This window comes from Pantherophis guttatus, chromosome 11, assembly GCF_059756535.1.
Source record: "Pantherophis guttatus breed Tessera chromosome 11, ASM5975653v1, whole genome shotgun sequence".
NCBI classification, from domain to species: domain Eukaryota; kingdom Metazoa; phylum Chordata; class Lepidosauria; order Squamata; family Colubridae; genus Pantherophis; species Pantherophis guttatus.
Genome location: NC_142073.1, coordinates 8687964 through 8695463, shown reverse-complemented (window position 1 = coordinate 8695463; position 7500 = coordinate 8687964).

Below are 7500 nucleotides of genomic sequence, written 5' to 3'. Positions count from 1 at the left end.
GATAGCTACATTAACGCATACACAGATGCACATAATCAAAGCTAAGCTTTGGAGAGCCTAGAAAATGATGTGAGATCTCAGTTGGATTGTTGCGTAGGTCATGGACCTCTCTCTTCCTCCCACCTCTCCAATTTGTCGGTCTGCACTGCAGTGAGGTTGAAAATAAAACCTAAGGTTGCTTCATGCTAGTTTTAATCTATTCTATTTGGTTGTTGTTGTTTTAAGTGAAACTTTCCATTTTCTTCTTTTCTCTTTACTTTATGCATACGACCCAACATATATCACCATAAGCTTTTAGAAAAGCATTCAAGACACGGTTTTAGAAAGCGTGCGGAGGAGGTAGGGACGACTTCCTCATAAGAAGTTTTATTGGACCGCTATTGGTTTTAAACCGCATTTATTCATTAGCTTTTAGTGCAGAGCAAATTCCTTCATTTAAACTTGATTTTTTTTAAAGATTCCTTTAAGGGAAGTCATCGTGCTGCACCATGAGATATTTGCCTCGAACAAAATCTGTCAAAGATTTTGTCATTTGCCTACCTTAGATATTAATAGAATAGAATAGAATTCTTTATTGGCCAAGTGTGATTGGACACACAAGGAATTTGTCGTGGTGCATACGCTCTGAGTGTACATAAAAGAAAAGATACGTTCGTCAAGAATCATAAGGTACAACACTTAATGATAGTCATAGGGAACAAATAAGCAATCAGGAAACAATATCAATATAAATCGTAAGGATACAAGCAACAAAGCTAAGGTTTAACACAGATTAATGTAAAATAATGCTACGTTTTCTCAGAACATTTCAGAAAGTGTTCTGTTAGAGAAAAAAACGTATAGAGCTATGCACGTTCCCAGAGAATATAGGAAAGGATATTCCAAGAGAAATCCAAGAGGATTCGCATATGCGCATATTTTTCAAAACCTTTTCAACTGCACTATTAAAAATAATAATAATACAGTTTTGTGTATTTCAAAGTAGAAACAAGCCAAAAAGAATTTGCCTGCATTCAAATATGCAAATTTCCTTTAAAATTGCAATGTGGAGAAAGGGCTTGTGGATAAAGGGCATGCAAAAGTAACCTAAATGGAAAAAAGGATTGATTTGCACTTTGCTTCATTTTACTGGTTCACAACTTAAAAAAGGGAACTAAGGGTAGGAATGCGAGAACTAGCAAAACCACCATCACCGAAATCTGAAGATGAGAAACTGTACATCAAAGACTTATGGCGGAACAGCAAGAATCGAAATAAGGGAAGCACAATCGTTTGAAATATTAAACAGAGCTTAAGGAGATGCATGAAACGTGAATGCAAATTGTAATATTATCAAAGTAAGGAAGTTAGATGCAGATGATCCTCCACTTACAACGGTTTGTTTAGTGACCGCTTGAAGTTACAACGGCACGGAAAACAGTGACAGGATCATTTTTCCACACTTAGGGCTTACTCTGCAGCATCCCCAGGGTTACGTGATTTACATTTGGTTGCTTGGAAACTGACTCACATTTATGATGGTTGCAGAGTCCCGGGGGTGGGGGTTCATGTGGTGACCTTCTGACAAGCCAAGATAAGGGGGAAACCTGTTTTGCCCCAGCTACGGACCCCAAAGAATGCAGGCACACTAAGTCTGTTCAAACCTTAGTTTACTAAATAAACCAGTTTTTTTTTTACAACAATGGCTGTTAATTAACTGCATTAACAGCCGCCAAGAATTCAAAGAATAATACTGAAAGCTTACTGTGGTTGGCAGAATGCCCAGAAGCAATTTGCAGGAAGCTGATAAGATAAGCAAGACAAGATACGAAGGAATGTGAACGAAGTTGTTCCCTGCAAATTGCTTCAGTCGGCGTTCTTCCTTAAATAGGCTAAGGGAGTGGCCAATTAGCCCCAAGCCTTACTCTCGAGGAGACATCCTCCTGCAGAGCCATTCCTGCCTTTTTGACAGCTCTGCACGCCCGTGCATCGAGAAGAGGCTCCTCCTCTTCATCCTCTTCACTTAAGGGAGCTTCTGAAGGCCCTGGCTGAATCCCCGCCTCTGGCACCACATCTTCTCCAGCCTCCTCGTTGTCTGACTCGAGCGCCAGCTGCACCGGATGCTGGCGCAGCACCACACCAGCCTCCTCGCTGTCGGAATCAGCTACTAGCTGCACAGGCCGCTGACGGGCCACAACAAAACCAGATTCACTTAACAACGGTGTTACTAATTTAACAAATGTGGTGATTCACTTAACAAATGTGGCAAGAAAAGGTTGTAAAATGGGTCGAAACTCACTTAGCATATTTCTCCGTTGTGGTCGTACATTGAGGACTGCCTGTGTTATTTTTTTTTTTTAACCATTGGGGTAACCCTGATGTTGATTTACTGAAACGTTAGAAAGGAAATGAAAGTTTAATTCCTCACAGGAATAGGGCGAGGTGGGTGAGAGGATTTAATGAGGGGCCTCTATGTTGGAAGTTGAAGTCTGGTGCCAGGTTTTTAATGTTTACGGTTTTAATAGATTTAATATGGTATCGTGTTGTTTTATTAGTGATAGCGTTTTAATTGTTGGTTGCCCACCGCCAGGAGCTCAGCGTAAGAGGGACTTGTTTTAAATAAATAAACATAAAATAAATGCATTAGTTGTTTGAGTAGAATATTGCCTCAGGCCTTTTTTGTGTGTGTTTTGATAAATTAAAGGATGGGAGATTTACTTTTTCGAAAGGTGAGCGTGCTGGAAAAACTCCCGTCTGGATTACACTTGAGGGATCTCAAGCCTTTCGCTCCATGTTTTCGTTTCAAAATTAAATCTATGAGGTTTAAGAAGCTGTTTTATTCTGGGTCAATATATATATTGTTTACTCTGATTGGTATGGGAAACATCTATCTCCTCATCTGCCTCTATAATAATTTTTAATGACCCTGAGCTACTAAATATAGAGTTATGTCCTTCTGTGTACATCAGCCCCTTTAAGGGACAGTTGGGGATTTTTTTCCCCTTCAGAGTGTGCAATAGTGACAGGGGAAACAAAAATGCTTCCTCTCTTTGCTACCTGAAACTTTCTAAGCGTTTTTTGTACATTCCAACCCCCCTCCCCAATATAGGATTCCTTCCTGAATCAGGAGAGATTTGGACAATTACCAAAAGGATGAAGGAGACTAAACGAAGATCAACAAACTATCAAAGTAAAAAAGAGGGCTGTGAAAATATCTACAGGCCCCTCACATCCTGGACATAAATTGTTTCAACTTCTACCAGTGGTGGGTTTCAAATTTTTTTACTACCGGTTCTGTGGGTGTGGCTTGGTGGGCGTGGCATGGCTTGGTGGGCGTGGCATGGCTTGGTGGGCGTGGCAGGGAAAGGATACTGTAAAATCTACATTCCATTCCTCCATTCCAGCCCCAATCCAGAGGAAGGTTACTGCAAAATCCCCATTTCCTTCCGATCAGCTGGGACTTGGGAGGCAGAGAATAGATGGGGGCGGGGCCAGTCAGAATTTTTACTACTGGTTCTCCAAACTACTCAAAATTTCTGCTACCAGTTCTCCAGAACTGGTCAGAACCTGCTGAAACCCACCTCTGACTTCTACCCTCAAAACGATGCTATAGGGCACTGCACACCAGAACAACTAGACACAAGGACAGTTTTTTGCCGAACGCCATCACTCTGCTAAACAAATAATTCCTTCAACACTGTCAAACAATTTACTAAGACTGTATTACTATTATTCTTCTCTTCCTTACTAGTATCTATCTCTACCCACTTATTACTATAACCATGTTGCTTGTATCTTTCAATTACATTGTTTTTATTTGTTTCCTAGTACGATTTGATAGCTTATTAATAACCTTGACTATCACTAAGTGTTGTATCTTTTTATTCTTGATGAATGTATTTTATTCTCCTTATGTACACTGAGAGCGTATGCACCAGAGACAAATTCATTGTGTGTCCAATCACACTTGGCCAATAAATAACTCTATTCTATTCTATTCTATTCTATTCTATTCTATTCTATTCTATTCTATTCTATTCTATTCTATTCTATTCTATTCTATGCTATGCTATGCTATGCTATGCTATGCTATGCTATGCTATGCTATGCTATGCAAAGCTATTCTATTCTAAATCTGATAAAATGAAAATACTGTGGACAAGTGGTTTTCAAGCCAGGAAGTAAGAAAATACCAATTTACATTCGGATCCTTCAGTCTCGTTGTTCACGTACTATGTTGGGAAGCTTAATGTTTTCAGAAGGTTATTGGAAAAAAAAACCTAGTTTTTATTCACATCTCAACATAAGAGTCAGTTATTAGTTATTCTTTCTGCTAAAGAGAGCGAGAGTGAGCTGAAGAAGCTTCAGAGCTGAAGAAGCTTCTTGGATGAGAAGCGAAACGTCTTCAAAGAAAAACCAGAAAGTTGCCTCTTGAAAAAAAGACTTTTGGGTCTTTTTTAAACTATGACTGAGAATCTCCACAGACATTTTTCTCCTAAAAAATTCTTTGGGGAGAGGGAGGTGCTGCAAAATATTTCCCTCTCCCAATTAACCTTTCAAAGAGCCTTGGTGGTGCAGCGGACTAAAGTGCTGTTAAGTAGCACTTAGCTGCCAGCTGCCTGCAATTACTGCGAGTTCAAATCTCACTAGGCTCAAGGTTGACTCAGCCTTCCATCCTTCCGAGGTAGGTAAAATGAGGACCCGGTTTGTGGGGGCAATAAGCTGACTTTGTATAAAAAAAGAACACCACTTTGGGGGGGGGAGCGAAAGCCCTACTAAGCAGGTATATACAAAAGAATGAAGGCTATTGCTTAACGCATTGTAAGCCGCCCTGAGTCTCCAGAGAAGGGCGGCATATAAATTGAACCAATAAATAAATAAATAAGATTTTTAGGAAAAAGAGAGCTGCTACACTATTCCGAGCAGGGCTTCTTTTCAGAATTGTGTGCCACACTCAGTAACACACCCTCACTTTCACTTTTTCACTTTCAGAAGGGGGAAGAAAAATAGCAACAGAGGAGGGACAGCATCTGTCAGCCTCTATAAGCGCAGATGTTATCAGCACAGAAGATGTAATATCCTTGACCAATTTACACCATGAAATCAAATCCCAATTCAAGGTAGCACTTCATATAGAGTCTAAGACATACATACTTTCATAAAAAAAAAAAGACCAGTTTGTAGTGTGCTTATTACACTTGTCCATGAGCTGTCTGTCTGAGAGTCAAGCAAATGTCATGATCAATAAGTTGAAAAAAAATGTACCCTATTTTTCCGATGATAAGACGCACCTGAGTATAAGACACACCAAGATTTCGAAGATGCAAACAAGAAAAAAATAGTTTTTGCCCTCCCTGGACCCCAGGAGCACTCTGCAGGCCTCCCAAACTCTCTGTGCACCCCGTTTTTGGCCTCCCAAACCCCCATGCATCATGTTTTTGCCCTCCACAGCCCCCAGGAGCACTCTGCAGGTCTCTCAAACCCTCTGCGCATCCCCGTTTTTGCAAAAAATGGGCCTGTTTTTGGCGAAAACTGGACCCGTGGGGCAAGGTTTCAGGAGGCCAAAAATGGCTGTATTCAGTGTATAAGACGTACCAATATTTCCACCCTCTTTTTTGGGTGGGGAGTGCATCTTATACTCTGAAATGTATGGTAATTCAACAGTAAAACAGTTGAAATAGAAAATAGCAATAGCAATAGCACTTAGACTTATACAGTATACAACTTCACAGTGCTTTACAGCCCTCTCTAAACTGTTTACAGAGTCAGCCTCTTGCCCCCAACAATCTGGGTCCTCATTTGACCAACCTCGGAAGGATGGAAGGCTGAGTCAACCATGAGCCTGGTGAGATTTGAACTGCCAAATTGCAGGCAGCCGGCAGGCAGCAGAAGTAGCCTGCAGTACTGCACTCTAACCACTGCATCACGGAGGCTCACAACTTCTGGAGGCAGGTCATTCCACTGATCAATTGTTCTCACTGTCAGGAAATTTCTTTTCAGTTCTAGGATGGTTCTGTCCTTGATTAGTTTCCATCCATTGCTCTTGTCCTGCTTTTAGGAATTTTGGAGAATAGGTTGCCCCCTCTTCTTTGTGGCCCCTGAGATATTGGAACACTGTCACCCCTAGTCCATCTTTTCGTTAAACCGTTCCTGCAACTGTTTTTTATATGTTTTAGCCTCCAGTCACTAATCATCTTTTTTGCTCTTCTCTGCACTCTTTCTAGAGTTTCAACATCTTTTTTATATTGTGGCAACCAAAAGTGGGTGCAGTATTCCAGGTGTGGTTTTACCAAGGCATTAGAAAGTGGTACTATCGCTTCATGTGATCTTGATGTTAATGCGATGTTAGTGTTAGCTTTTTTGGCAGCTGCAGCACACCGCTGGTTCATATTTGGAGTTCAATCACGCACACCCAAGTAAGTCTAAGACTTCTCTTTGCTCGTGCTCATAGAGCCGAGGTGGCGCAGTGGTTAGAGTGCAGTACTGCAGGCTACTTCTGCTGACTGCCAGTTGACTGCAATTTGGCAGTTCAAATCTCACCAGCTCAAGGTTGACTCAGTCTTCCATCCTTCCGAGGTTGGTCAAATGAGGACCCAGATTTTGGGGGGCAAGAGGCTGACTCTGTAAACTGCTTAGAGAGAGCTGTAAAGCACTGTGAAGCGGTACGTAAGTTATATATCAGTTATAAAATGCTACTGCTATTTCTATGCTGCTGACAGTATGCATAATAGCTGCAGATCCTTTTGTTGCTCTAAAAAAAAATTACGTGGCAGGATTCTCTACATGTACTCCAATAATATCAGTGTATTACAGATAAATATAGCTGATGCTCCAAATCTTATATACACTTAGAAGCAGACCTGTCATCTGCAGTCAGTGAAGTATACCTTACAAATATAAAATACAAACATTTCATTTTTTGCCCTGACAAGATTTCCAGGGCCATAATGGATGAAATTGCTTCTGAAATCTACAACTTCATATTTTCTGCCATCCATCTTCCCTGTACTTGCCTGAGACAAGTAGACAAGTTTGGTGACTGTAGCCCGTTCTTTGATAGAATTCCAACGAGGACATTCCTGGGGCAAGACAGAGGTAAGCTGTGCAGTTATGGGATAAATATTTCCATAATCGAACCTGTAAATGTAATATTAGAGATCAGAATTGTGCTAAAGTCTAAAAAAAAAAAAGTTTGTGTCCCATAAAATAAGTCAGGTCATTTTCCATTTTTTTCCCATGCTGTCTAGAATGATTTATAGTGAATGCCCAGTTTCCCCATTATTTAAATTTTAGATATATCTTTGATATATATATCAAAGATATGCAATATGTTTTTGTATCCATTTTGAGGAAAAGACTGTTGGCATGTTGACCTACAGAGACCACATTTGTCTTCTAAAAATGACCCTGGAAATGATGTTACGTCGTGATGCAATCTTGTCCCAGACGATCAACTGATTCCCTCTAGTTAGTGAAGGGCAGTCCAGTGATTCTGCAACAAAACCTTGTTGGTTTTGTGGC